This window comes from Protopterus annectens, chromosome 3.part1 (assembly GCF_019279795.1).
Source record: "Protopterus annectens isolate FY-2018-M chromosome 3.part1, PAN1.0, whole genome shotgun sequence".
Lineage (NCBI taxonomy): Eukaryota > Metazoa > Chordata > Ceratodontiformes > Protopteridae > Protopterus > Protopterus annectens.
This window is the reverse complement of record NC_056732.1, coordinates 228,137,945-228,151,472: the sequence shown is the minus strand read 5'-3', so window position 1 is coordinate 228,151,472 and position 13,528 is coordinate 228,137,945.

Genomic DNA, 13,528 nt, shown 5'->3' with positions numbered 1-13,528 from the left:
TGGTTCTTATATATATATATTTTTTATCTCTATATATTTTTATTGTAAATTTGAAGATTTATACATACACAAATGTTTTTATTTTATGTACATTATATATAATGGTCTAAGACAGTTTCCATTGCTTAATACTCTGAATATTCATAGAGACTTGGTTATTAATGAACTCATAATATATGTTAATTTATTTTATATTTTATTTATCTATACTTATGAATTTTTAATATACATTTATACTTAAAAAAAATTTTGAATGTCAATATTTCAGAACAGGTTTTTTAAGTTTTAAGTTTTACAATTTTGAATAAAGCTGGTGGTAGTCTTCTTTGACATGGTAGATATATAAAAATTGATTTTATTTGATTAAGTTTACATACTATTTAGTACATTTTATAATATTTATATATTTATTTATTTATTTATTTATTTATCTTAAATATATTTTTATATAAATATTTATATATTTATATATTTATAAAATGTTTTAACATTTCACCATATATCAAATTTGACTCCTTGAAAAGGCTGAAGTAATCAGATAAGCATACACTATATATGAGCTACAAAACGTTATATATGAAATAAATGACACATGTTGAAATAAATGTTTTTATAAATGTTTTTATATTGTTTTAAAATGTGTTTAAATACAAGTAAGTCTTGCTTGAATGTATTATAAATACTTCAACGTTTTAAATTTGTGGTTCTGCTTACTTTATGCTTGCCCTATAGCTTTACAAAGAGCCTGTTTTTGTAAATGGTTTGCTTTGATCAAATCAACAGTTAATTGATTAATTTTAAACAATTGCTTGTTGGCTGAGCCTCCCTATAAATATGCAGCTACTTTTCATATTAAATTGTCTGAAGAAGCGTATCGTAGCATACGCGAAAGCGCTCACCGTTTGTCCTTTTTGTCACTAATAAAAAATTTTAAGCAACGTGGAGAGTCAGAAGTTTTTTGCTTTATATTTATTGTTGGATTTAACCACTGACTCCTCAGCAGTTAGAGATCTGTTTTGTTTTTTTATTTGTTTGGCGTTTTCGGATCTCTACTGCACACGTTATGGCTAATATGGAACTTGAGCTGGATTACAATCCGGAACCGAGGCGACTAACTAACGAACAGCAATGGACTGCTATAACTTCATGTAAGTCGAACCCTTTATTGGCTCTGGACCTGAATGTTCCAGTTTCAAATACGACAGATATAAATATTGATAACATTGAACTTTTTAACTCAAACATGAAAATGCTTGAGAATGAACTGTATAAATTGCAAAGGATGATATGGCAACGCAAACACCTAGAGGCGTGCCTTCATTACAAACTGATTTCGAGAGGGATGCGTATCCTTGTCATGCCGACGTATGGTGATACGCACCCGATGTTGCTGAAAAAATGGCAAGACATCAATATTGAAGCTAGCTATAAACACATGCAGCTCCTCATTGATTATTTTGAGCCGCTTGAGACGGAGCTACTATCTAAAGTTAATGATATTAACTCTGAGCTACGAAAGAATTTTGTTGATCCTTTTTGCATACGGAAACTTGAAAACATGTACAGCCAAGTTAATACCTACGCTATGAAGCTTCAACAAACTAAACTTAAGAAGCTTCAACGTGACTTTAGAGACTTTTCCACAGGTTTTGTGTTTATTTGGCCGAGGAGATTTGATAATCAGCTCATAGGAGAGAACTCTGGTCCGAATTTAGCGCCCTTGGACTGTACCCTTACAGCGCCTACTCCCATTGGTCTACCGGCATCTGAACTTGGTGCCGGCAAAGATACGTCACAAGAATCATTCACCACGCCGCCTGAGACATTTGCCTCAGTTACTAGTGCATCTCTCGTCTCTACGCCACTCCCGAATCAAGAAGCGAATAATGCGGCCAAATCTTTACAACACAACACGGGAGCCATCAGCAAAAGGCGTACTGATGATAACACTCCTTTTTTACCCTTACCAATAAGGAAACCATCGTTTGTGAAAGGAAGAAGGAACAGTTGGGAAAGCAGAAAAAGAAAGCTATCCGGCGAGACGAATGTGTATCAACCAAGAAGGCTGAGGCAGTAAGCACGCTTTATTTCAATCTATCGAGCTATGCTTTGAATGTTAGTGACATTGAACTGCTAAACAAAGGCCTTTCGTTCATTCCCTCATGGGGAAGCAGACTATCAGATGTATTGATTGATTTACGCTTATTTGCACGCTCAGTTAGTTTGAAATTGTTTTTTAATAAGGATATGAATAATGTTACTAATAATGTTGCCAATATTCCTTTGTATAAGAAGAAAAGTTCTTTTATACCTGTTATGCCAGCCCATATAGATTCTTTTGTTAAGCTGTGTGAAACAGATTTTTATAGATATTTCTACAATGGAAAAAAGAAATGTGCATATTTTAATATGTCAAGCAACAATATGATATCGCTACGAAACCTTAGTCATGACTATTCATTAACTTTTAGGCCAGTAGATAAAGGGGGAGGCATAGCCATATTTGACACTGTTGATTATAATGTTTTAATGAATGATATGTTGAAAGCTGATACTACTTACCTTTTAATAGATCAAAGTAAACTTGATCAAATTATTAAAACTGTTAAAGAAGACTTGTATGATATGCTTATGTGCTACCAGATACCAAATACTTTATATGAATTTTTTTCTATTGACAGCCCAGAAGTACCTATAATTAAAAGGCTGCCAAAAATGCATAAGGGGACTTTACCACCACCGATGCGGCCGATAGTATCTGGTGCAAAATGGATTACCGAGAACATATCAACCTTTTTAGAGAAAACTTTAAGACCTCTAGTAGAAGCCATCCCCACAATTCTTAAAGACACGTATCAGCTTATAGAATATTTACAATCTTTGGATTTTGTGTTTAGGCAAGATAAACATCTTTTAATTACAATGGATGTACAAAGCCTCTTCACTTCAATCCCAAATGAAGCTGGGATTGAAGCTATACGTGATTTATTACAGCATAGCCAGAATATAAGTGGGAATACAACCATCTTAGTTTGTCAATTATTAGAATTGGTACTCAGTAACAATGTGTTTGCATTTGGGGGTAACCTTTACTTACAAACCTGTGGTGTGGCCATGGGGACCCCCTGTGCAAACACATATGCCAATTTAGTTGTACACCACTGGGAATTGAACCATGTCTTCAAACACATTTTTTTTCAGAAAGTTTTAGTCTATAAGCGTTTTGTCGATGACGTTTTAATTGTATGGGATGGCTCAGCAGAGGAGTTTTATAACTTTTAAACCTATCTAGAAACAACTACCACGTTTCTTAGATTTTCAGTTGAAACCTCTTACTCTTCTGTAAATTTTTTGGATGTTAGTTTAAACATCAGGAGAGGGAAATTAATATCTACGCTGTTTAAGAAAAAATGCTGGAGGAACACAATCCTGAAATATGACAGCATGCATCCGCGTCATACTTTTAAAGGTATACTGAGAAGTCAGTTTACTAGATTGAGTAAAATATGTATTGACAAAGATGATTTAAACAGAGAAGCTCATAACATGGTAGATATGTTTTTAGAAAGAGGGTATGACTATGATTTGGTAATGGAAGTTAGAAACAATGTCTTACCATTTGAGAATTTGACACAACATGATTTTAATGACAATCATCAGTTATCTAGTTTTAAAAGTAATATATATAATTACAGGGAGAGAGTGTCTTTTATTACGACCTACACTAATGACTTCTTGAATATTAAGAAAATATTACTTAATAATGGGAAGGTCTTATTGCTTGATGAATCTACATTGCAAATAGTAGGTATCACTCCTCATATAACTTATAGGAGTAACAGGAATTTAAAATCTCTACTGTGTGATAGAACACCCAGAACAATATATGACATGCAAATTCTAAATGATTCTTTTGGAACCTACCCTTGTCACAATTGTAATTATTGTAAGTTTATTACCAAACACCAAGATTTCATGCATCCAGAATTTAACTATATTTTTAAACCGAGATTCAAAGCCACATGTGACACTTCTGGATTAATTTATTTGGCTACGTGTGAGTGCTGTAATGCATTCTATGTAGGTCTTACCAAAAGGAAACTTAAAAACAGAATATATAACCATCAATACGACATAAAGAAGAAAAATGAATTAAACGCTTTGGCTAAACATGTCATATTTAACCCATCGCATTCTTTTGTATTTAGAGTGTTGCAAATTGTGGAGGTCACAGATAGAGGTGGTGATTATATAAATTTGATCGAGTTAAATGAATTAAAATGGATTTTTAAGCTTAGAGGCCACTGTCCTCCAGGCTTGAACAATTATATCACAATAAAATATTTTCTTAATAATCGAAGATGACCTCATAAGACATAGAGTAAGGGATTATATATCACATTTATATTTATTTATTCATCTCTCTCTATATATATATTTTTTATCTCTATATATTTTTATTGTAAATTTGAAGATTTATACATACACAAAAGTTTTTATTTTATGTACATTATATATAATGCTCTAAGACAGTTTCCATTGCTTAATACTCTGAATATTCATAGAGACTTGGTTATTAATGAACTCATAATATATGTTAATTTATTTTATATTTTATTTATCTATACTTATGAATTTTTAATATACATTTATACTTAAAAAATTTTTTGAATGACAATATTTCAGAACAGGTTTTTTAAGTTTTAAGTTTTACAATTTTGAATAAAGCTGGTGGTAGTCTTCTTTGACATGGTAGATATATAAAAATTGATTTTATTTGATTAAGTTTACATACTATTTAGTACATTTTATAATATTTATATATTTATTTATTTATTTATCTTAAATATATTTTTATATAAATATTTATATATTTATATATTTATAAAATGTTTTAACATTTCACCATATATCAAATTTGACTCCTTGAAAAGGCTGAAGTAATCAGATAAGCATACACTATATATGAGCTACAAAACGTTATATATGAAATAAATGACACATGTTGAAATAAATGTTTTTATAAATGTTTTTATATTGTTTTAAAATGTGTTTAAATACAAGTAAGTCTTGCTTGAATGTATTATAAATACTTCAACGTTTTAAATTTGTGGTTCTGCTTACTTTATGCTTGTCCTATAGCTTTAAAAAGAGCCTCTTTTTGTAAATGGTTTGCTTTGATCAAATCAACAGTTAATTGATTAATTTTAAACAATTGCTTGTTGGCTGAGCCTCCCTATAAATATGCAGCTACTTTTCATATTAAATTGTCTGAAGAAGTGTATCTTAGCATACGCGAAAGCGCTCACCGTTTGTCCTTTTTGTCACTAATAAAAAATTTTAAGCAACGTGGAGAGTCAGAAGTTTTTTGCTTTATATTTTTTATTTTTTTTTTTTTTACATATATTTTTATATTATCAGCTATTCTTAAGATATTTCAGTGCCCGTTTATTGTTTTTTTAATAATGGGTATCCCAAAGTTGTATTGAGTTACTAAAGCATTCTCTAAGGCCAAATGAATTTTAGGAAGGTAGTTTCCTCAGTATGGTTTTGTGCACCTGCACTTTTAGTTTGGTTCTTCAAGTAGCTAAAATAAAAGGAGGTGTTATTTGCCTGCATTTTGTATGAAGGATACAACTTCTGAAACTCAAAAGTATGCCACTATTCAGTGACTTAAATCCTTCATTTTTTTTTCTCAAAACCACTAATGTTATGAGAAACCGATCAAACAAATGAGGCAAAAATATGGACATTCTGTGAAAATCAGGACTGTTTAGACACATGGCAAGGTGAGTGTAACTTTAAGGGATTGTGAATTACACTGCCTTTCTGATGGCGCTTTTTTAATAGCAGAAAAAGGTCCATGTGCTACAAAGAATTACAACTGGGGGGGGGGTCTGCAATCATAACCCTAAATTATATGTTTTCAACGTGTTCTCAACTTGGATGCCTAGATTCACTCCTCAAGCTTCAATTTCATGGTGAATTTCTTGGCATCCATGTTGAGAACACATAAAAAACAAGTTATGATTGGCAACACCTTCATAATCCTCTGTAAATAAAAACCTCCCCCAAATAAAGTTATGCTTTAAAATCTGATAGCTCCTTATTCCCTTCACTCGTAAAGCCTAAGGAAGAAGCTTAATTAGATACCACTCTGAAGCAAATGCTTACAATATTCAAATAGCTATAAACAAAATGTGCAGAGTTGCTCTTCTTGCTGAAGTTAAACTCATTACTCTGAACTACTTGTTTCAACTGGTTAACTCGGGGATCTGTAATATAATAAAAATGGGACATCATCCACCCTTAAGATCAAAATTACAAATTAGACCACCAAGTTATTTACTCAGGGATGAAAAGGAAGATGCTATGATTTTCATCAGACCTCACGTTAAAACAGGTACTACAGAAAGCTTCATATCTGAGCTGTTTCCAGTGGTATGGAATTGTATTCTGTCTGAACTGAGAATGCAAACCACTCTAGAATAGCTCAAATCAAAATTAAAGAAGCTTTTATTTATGAATATAAATATTCTTGTTACAAAAAGTTGGGTGAGTTACCACTGTTCATGCTCTAATCATGCTCCGATCACACTTAAAGCCTCTACTGTCTCATATCAAAGACTAAGCTGATTGTTGCTACATTCTGGCTGCTATATATTGATTATAAATACATTATAAATACTGTGTGTCTACTACAAATAGTGCAGATATGTCTAAATTAGTTGCCTAATACAACTGCTTATTGCCTGTGGCCTTCTTAACGTAACAATGTACAGGGAGGAAACCGTACAGATGTTTACAAGTGTAAATATTAAATTTATTGGCCATTTTAGGCCGATTTCTATCCCTTTCAACTTTCTGGCATAAATACGCACATTTACATGTGTTTGAGCTTGTTTTAGATCAGCAGATACTGTTCGGGCATCCTGCAGACTACTACAGCACTAGAAATGAGAGAGAGAGAGAGAGACTTTTTGTGCTAATTGCAAGCATTTTTTGCTGAATTTTCTAATTTTTGCTGATTTTGGTTGCTTTTATTACTTGCACTTATCAGAAAGCTTAAAAAGTAGACTAGCTACTTATTTCACTGTATATCTGCCTGTAAGTCGTTTTCCAGTTGTGCACTTGCTTTGCTTTAATTAAAAAGTTTAAATTTTCAAATTGCTAATTTTGCAAAGTTTTAATTGAGTTTACTGTTCTGGGCTATGCACTCAAGTGCATTAGCATTTCTGTACTTATTTACTATATAACTGCATTGTTTAGCCTGATTTAACCAAAACAAAATTCTATCTTGTTTGCTAATTCCCTGCCTTTTTTAACTAGACTAGTCCAGTTTCCAGGCTTTGCTGGTTTCAGGACTTTAGTTTCAGTGTTCAGAGCTATCCAGACCTTGCTGTGGTAGAGGGGGGTCCTACTGCTTATCAGTGAAAGTGGGAGCATTGCACTGCCTATCTAACACTAGAGGAGTGGTTTCTAGCTCTGACATTGCAATTTTATTAGCCATTTTGGGCTCATTTCTATCCCTTTCAACCTTCTGGCACAAATACGCATGTTTGCACATGTTTGCGCTTGTTTTAGATCAGCAGATCCTGATTGGGTGTCCTGCAGATGACTACTACTTCTTTCAGCTTTTCCCAGTTAGGAGTCACCACAGTGGATCACCTGTCCGCTCATGATTGGCATTGGAGTTTTATGGTGTCGGGTTGCCAGCCCGATGTCCAACCTTCCACATAAGGCACACACATGCACCCACTCACACCTAGGGCCAATTTAGAGTGTCCAATCCACCTACAGCATGTCTTTGGAATGTGGGAGGAAACCGGAGCACCTGGAGGAAACCCATGTGACCACAGGGAGGACATGCAGACTCCACACAGAAGGCACCCCAGCCAAGGATCGAACCGGAGAACCTCTTACTGTGAGGTAGCAACGCTAACTGCTGCACCACTGTGGCTGCCCTGTGTACTGCAGACTACTACAACACCAGAAACAAGAAAGAGAGACTTTTTGGGCTAACTACAAGTACTTTTTGCTGAATTTTCTAATTTTTGCTGATTTTGGTTGCTTTTATTACCTGCACTTCTCAGAAAGCTTAAAAAAGTAGACTAGCTACTTATTTTGCTGTATTCCTGCCTGCAAGTCATTTTCCAGTTGTGCACTTGCCTTGCTTTATTTAAAAAGTTTAAATTTTCAAATTTATAATTTTGCAAAGTTTTAATTGAGTTTACTGTTCTGGGCTATACACTCAAGTACATTAGCCTTTCTGTGCTTATTTACTGTATAACTGCATTGTAGCCTGATTTAACCAAAAAAAAATCTATCTTGTTTACTAATTTCCCACCTTTTCTAACTAGAATAGTCCAGTTTCCAGGCTTTGCTGGTTTCAGGAGTTTAGTTTCACTGTTCAGAGCTATCCAGACCTTCCTGTGGTAGAGGGGGGTCCTACTGCTTACCATTGAGAGTGGGAGCATTGTACTGCCTATCTAACACTAGAGGAGTGGTTTCTAGCTCTGACATTGCAATTTTATTAGCCATTTTGGGCTCATTTCTATCCCTTTCAACTTTCTGGCATAAATATGCGCATTTGCACATGTTTGAGCTTGTTTTAGATCAGCAGATCCTGTTTGGGCGTCCTGTAGACTACTACAGCACCAGAAGTGAGAAAGAGAGACTTTTTGGGCTGACTGCAAGTACTTTCTGCTGAATTTTCTAGTTTTTGCTGATTTTGGTCATTATTATTACCTGCATTTCTCAGAAAGCTAAAAAGGTAGACTAGCTACTTATTTTACTCTATTTCTGCCTGTAAGTTGTTTTCCAGTTGTGCACTTGCCTTGCTTTATTTAAAAAGTTTAAATTTTTAAATTTCTAATTTTTCAAAGTTTTAATTGAGTTTACTGTTCTGGGCTATACGCATTTGCCTTTCTGTGCTTATTTACTGTATAACTGCATTGTTTAGCCTGATTTAACCAAAAAAATAATTCTATCTTGTTTGTAATTTCCCGTCTTTTCTAACTCGAATAGTCTAGTTTCCAGGCTTTGCTGGTTTAAAAAACTTCAGTATTCACAGCTATCCAGACCTTGCTGTGGTAGCGGGAGGTCCTACTGCTTACCTGTGAGAGTGGGAGCATTCTACTGCCTATCTACCACTAGAGGAGTGGTTTCCAGCGCTGAAATTGCAATTTTATTACCGTTTGGGTTGATTTCTATCCCTTTTAACTTTCTGGCATCATTTGCGCACAGTGCAGCACTGCGGGGCTAAGGTTAAACTATTCCTGATGCCATAAAGTCTGCTCTTCAAATTTTCCCTTAGAACTAGCTAGTTTATCAGCAGTAGCACTAAAATCTGTATTCCTGTGACTAGCACTTGCTCTAAAACTCACTAAAAAGCCCTAGGAAATCTTAATTTGTTACAAGCACTAATCTCTCCTTGGTAAAAAGGAGAAAATAGTCGTAGGTACTAGACAGCCTACAATTGCAAGTACCTTGCCAAAAAGGAAGGGAGAACAGCTGTTGTACTAAATAAAGACAGCACCAAACCAGGCATGTCCAAGGGTCAGCTTCCGGTGATTTCTCCTGTCCATCTGGTGAATCTGGGCATACTGGGGCAATGCAGCAATTACCTCATGTACACAGACAACTCTCTCCTCCTACCACCCAACACTACAACCTGTGAGAGATGCACTTACATAGCCAAACTGGAAGCAAAGATCTCTCTAACTAAGATTGTGCTAGACAGTCAAGAGGAGAAGGTTAACATCCACACAACACCTCAAACAGCACATAGTCCTTCAAAACCCACACCACCAAAACCCACACACAGCAACACAAAACCCACATATACGGAGGCTCTTAACATTAACCTTCCCAAGCAACAAGGACCTCTGAAGCTGAAATGCAAACAGACACCACCCCCAAATACAACCAAACCATCACATAGCTCACAACACCAATGTGCCACCCAACAGCAGCCCCTAAGGCAAGACAACGTACCCAACACTTTAATCATAGGTAACTCTATATTCAGGCACACTGATGTCCTACTCACCAGGCTAAACAAGGAAAAGATTACAGCTAGTTGTCTGTCAGGTGCCAGGATCCACCATATAACGCATGCACTCAAGTCACTCCACAACAGGTACAAATAGGACATTGTCATTGTCCATGTTGGAATGAATGACTTGAGACGTACCTCCCTGGGCAACATGAAGAGAGACATGGAAGAGCTCTCGGATCATGTGGCCCAGGCAGGTATGACCCTAGCCCTGAGTAGCATCCTGCCATTGCCCAGCATGATACCACGATACAAGGACAAAATGATTGACTTCAATAATTCACTAAGCATCTGGTGTCATTCAAAGGGGATCCAGTATCTGTCTGCCTGGGATGACATGATCGACAAACCATGATGCTTTGCAAGATATGGTTTGCACCTGTCACCCCTGGGATTCAGGTTACTGGCTAAGGCTCTTGCCACCCCTACAGTGCCTTTTTTAGGCAAGGTTCAAAGGACAAAACTACCACCGTAATGGGTAAAAGCAAGCAAAATCTGAAGGTAATGCTACTCAATGCTAGAAGTCTAAACCTCAAGATTCTTCAGGTGCAGCTAACGCTAGGTAAGACTGCAATACAAGTTGTAGCTTGCTACAGATCCCCACCATGCCCCAAGATTCTCACTACACCTTTCTAAACATACTGGAAAATATTAAGATACAACCAAACACCCTTTCAACTTCCCTGCCGTTAAATGGGAAAACTACTCCTGTACCAACACCTTTGCTCAACAGTTCTTGGAAGTCATAAATTCCAAAGCCCTAGAGCAACTAATCCATAGTCCCACCAGGGGTACCAATATTCTAGACCTGATCATTACCAATATTGGAAATTGATGCTCCACACCAGTGGTCACCCCCTCGTTGGTCAGATCAGACTATAAGCTAATCACCCTTGACATCCACATCCCACCCCCACCCCCCTTTAAGGAAACCTCTGTAAAAAAAACTTCTCCAAAGCCAACTTCATGCTTCTCAAGTCAGAAATAACAAACTTCATGACACCCATACAGATGGGAACTGAAAGTTCAACTGCTGAATCCTACACTAAGGTGCTGTACGAGCACATTCACTCATGCATGGACTGAGCCATCCCAAATTGAAGCAAGACGCTGCCCTCTAAAAAAAGGAAGCCAATTTGGTAGTCCCCTGCCATAAACAAGCTGTACAACAGAAGGAAGAAATTGTTGCAGAAAAGAGGAAGAACCCAGGATTCAAAAAACTCCCTCACCAGCCTCAGTAGAAAGCTGAAATCCCTCATAAAATCTTCCAAAGCTAGTTACAAAAACAAAATTGCCGAAGATTCCAAAGACAACCACAAGGCATTCTATAGCTATGTCAAGAATCTAAATGGCAATACTCAGATCTGCTCTGAGCTACAGCAGAATGGCACTAGATATACTGATCCCAAGGATATTGCCAATATCCTGGCAGTTAGATTCAGTGCCAACTTCACCCCCATCTCACCACCTAAAGGGTCCATCTCAATACCAATGGCTGTGTGCTGCATGAACTACAAAATGAACTTGCACCTCACCTGTGTGTCATAGGCTTTGTGCCCACAGAGTGGCACACAGCTACAGTCATCCCACTCCACAAGGGGCGATACACTTTGTATCCCAGGAACTACTGTCCCATCAGTCTGACGAGCTTGATCTGCAAGGCCATGGAACGTATTATCATGGAACTTGTAAACAAAGACATTAGCAACCATCAAACATTGGACCCCACCCAGTTTGGGTTTGTGAAGGGCCGATCTTGCCTCCTGAACTTGATCGATTTCTTTGAATCAGTCTCCAGAGCTGTGGATGAGGGTAAGGAGGTCCACACAGCCTATCTGGACCTCGCCAAGGCCTTCGACACCATCCTCCACTCTGGAATCATAGATAAACTTACTAAGCTGGGCATTAATCCCTACATCACTCAATGGGTTGCAAACTGGCTTGCTGACAGAACACACACTGTAAAAGTAGCAGACTCCAAATCCAGCTCCAGACAAGTGACAAGTGATGTACAGTAGGGTTCTGTGCTGGGACCACTCTTGTTTGGCATCTACTTCTCTGAAGTACAGGCCACCAATAAGGCCAGAAAATTTATAGTTGTCCCCTTTGGGAAAAACCACATACCTGTGAACTACTACATAGGTACCAGTACATTAAACAACGAAAGTGTGATCAGAGACCTAGGGACACAGGTGGGCAGTGGTCTAACCTTTGATAACCACATAGAAGGATTTTCTAGCTGTTGTGCCTATGTGGCACACTTCATTACTAAGGGATTTTCATCCAGAAAAAGGAGGTCACTGTCCCTCTGTGCTCATCCCTCATTAGACCCATTATAGAATACAATGCCCCATTTGGTATGTACCTCACAAGACATCTGCAACTAGAAAGGCCACAGAAATACCTCAAAGAATCACAGGCCTAAAGCAGATGCCTTATGCTGACCGTCTAAAGAAACTCCAGCTATACTGTGTCGCATATCGCCTACTCAGAGGCAATCTCTGCCTAACATACAAGGCCATGTCAAACCCAGAGTTGTTGGACATGCTACTCTTAAAGAAATCACAATCCCTCAGAGCCACACACTCCAGGAATCTTAACCTTGTCATCATGATGAATAGAACTTGCTGGTGGGATAGGTTCCTGACCCATAGACTCCCCATACTCTGAAATAGGCTGTCCATACAAGTCAGGCAGAGTGTCTCAATGGCCATCTTCAAAAGGAACCTTGTCGATTGGATGGGAGATAGGAAATTCACCCCGGGGATCACATCAGTAGCCCTGCTAGACAGGGGTCCAGGAAAGTAAATAGTTGTGGGAAGCAATAGCCAGGGAATCATTACAGCTAGGCGTGTATAGGCCCTAGGGCCATAGCCTAGTATCTACCTATGAACCTATAATCAAGTTGCTCTGTCTTCTGTACATTGGTCTTTGCCAACGAATTGTATGTCTTCACTTCATGTATGCTACGTATGCCTTTTGGACCAATGTCATGGCTGCAAGGAGTTTGTTGAGCAGTCCACTTACTCAGTAACAAAAACTGAGTCTATATTAAAAGACTGAAGAGGTGTTTCAGCGAACACCTCTTGGTTGACACGTAATGAGCGAATGCACTAAAGGGCGAATGCTCAAAACAGCAATTTCTTTCAATGGGAAAGAAATCGCTTGGCCATCCCCGTGTGTTTGCCCCTTTCCTCACTGTAGTGCAATCTTGGAGTTGGTATATTTAGTAAGGGGGGTTGTAGGTGCACAGACCCCCATGTTGGGGGTGAAGCCCCCCACATTGTTATATTTTAAAGTGTGTATGTGTTTGTGCCTGCGGTTTCTTTCCCAGGGAAAGAAACTGCTGTTTTGAGCCTTTGCGCTTTAGTGAGTTCACTTGTATCAACCAAGAGGTGTTCGCTGAAACACCTCTTTGGTCTTTTAATATAGACCCCAAAAACTAAATAAGTAAATAAAATTTATCCCAAT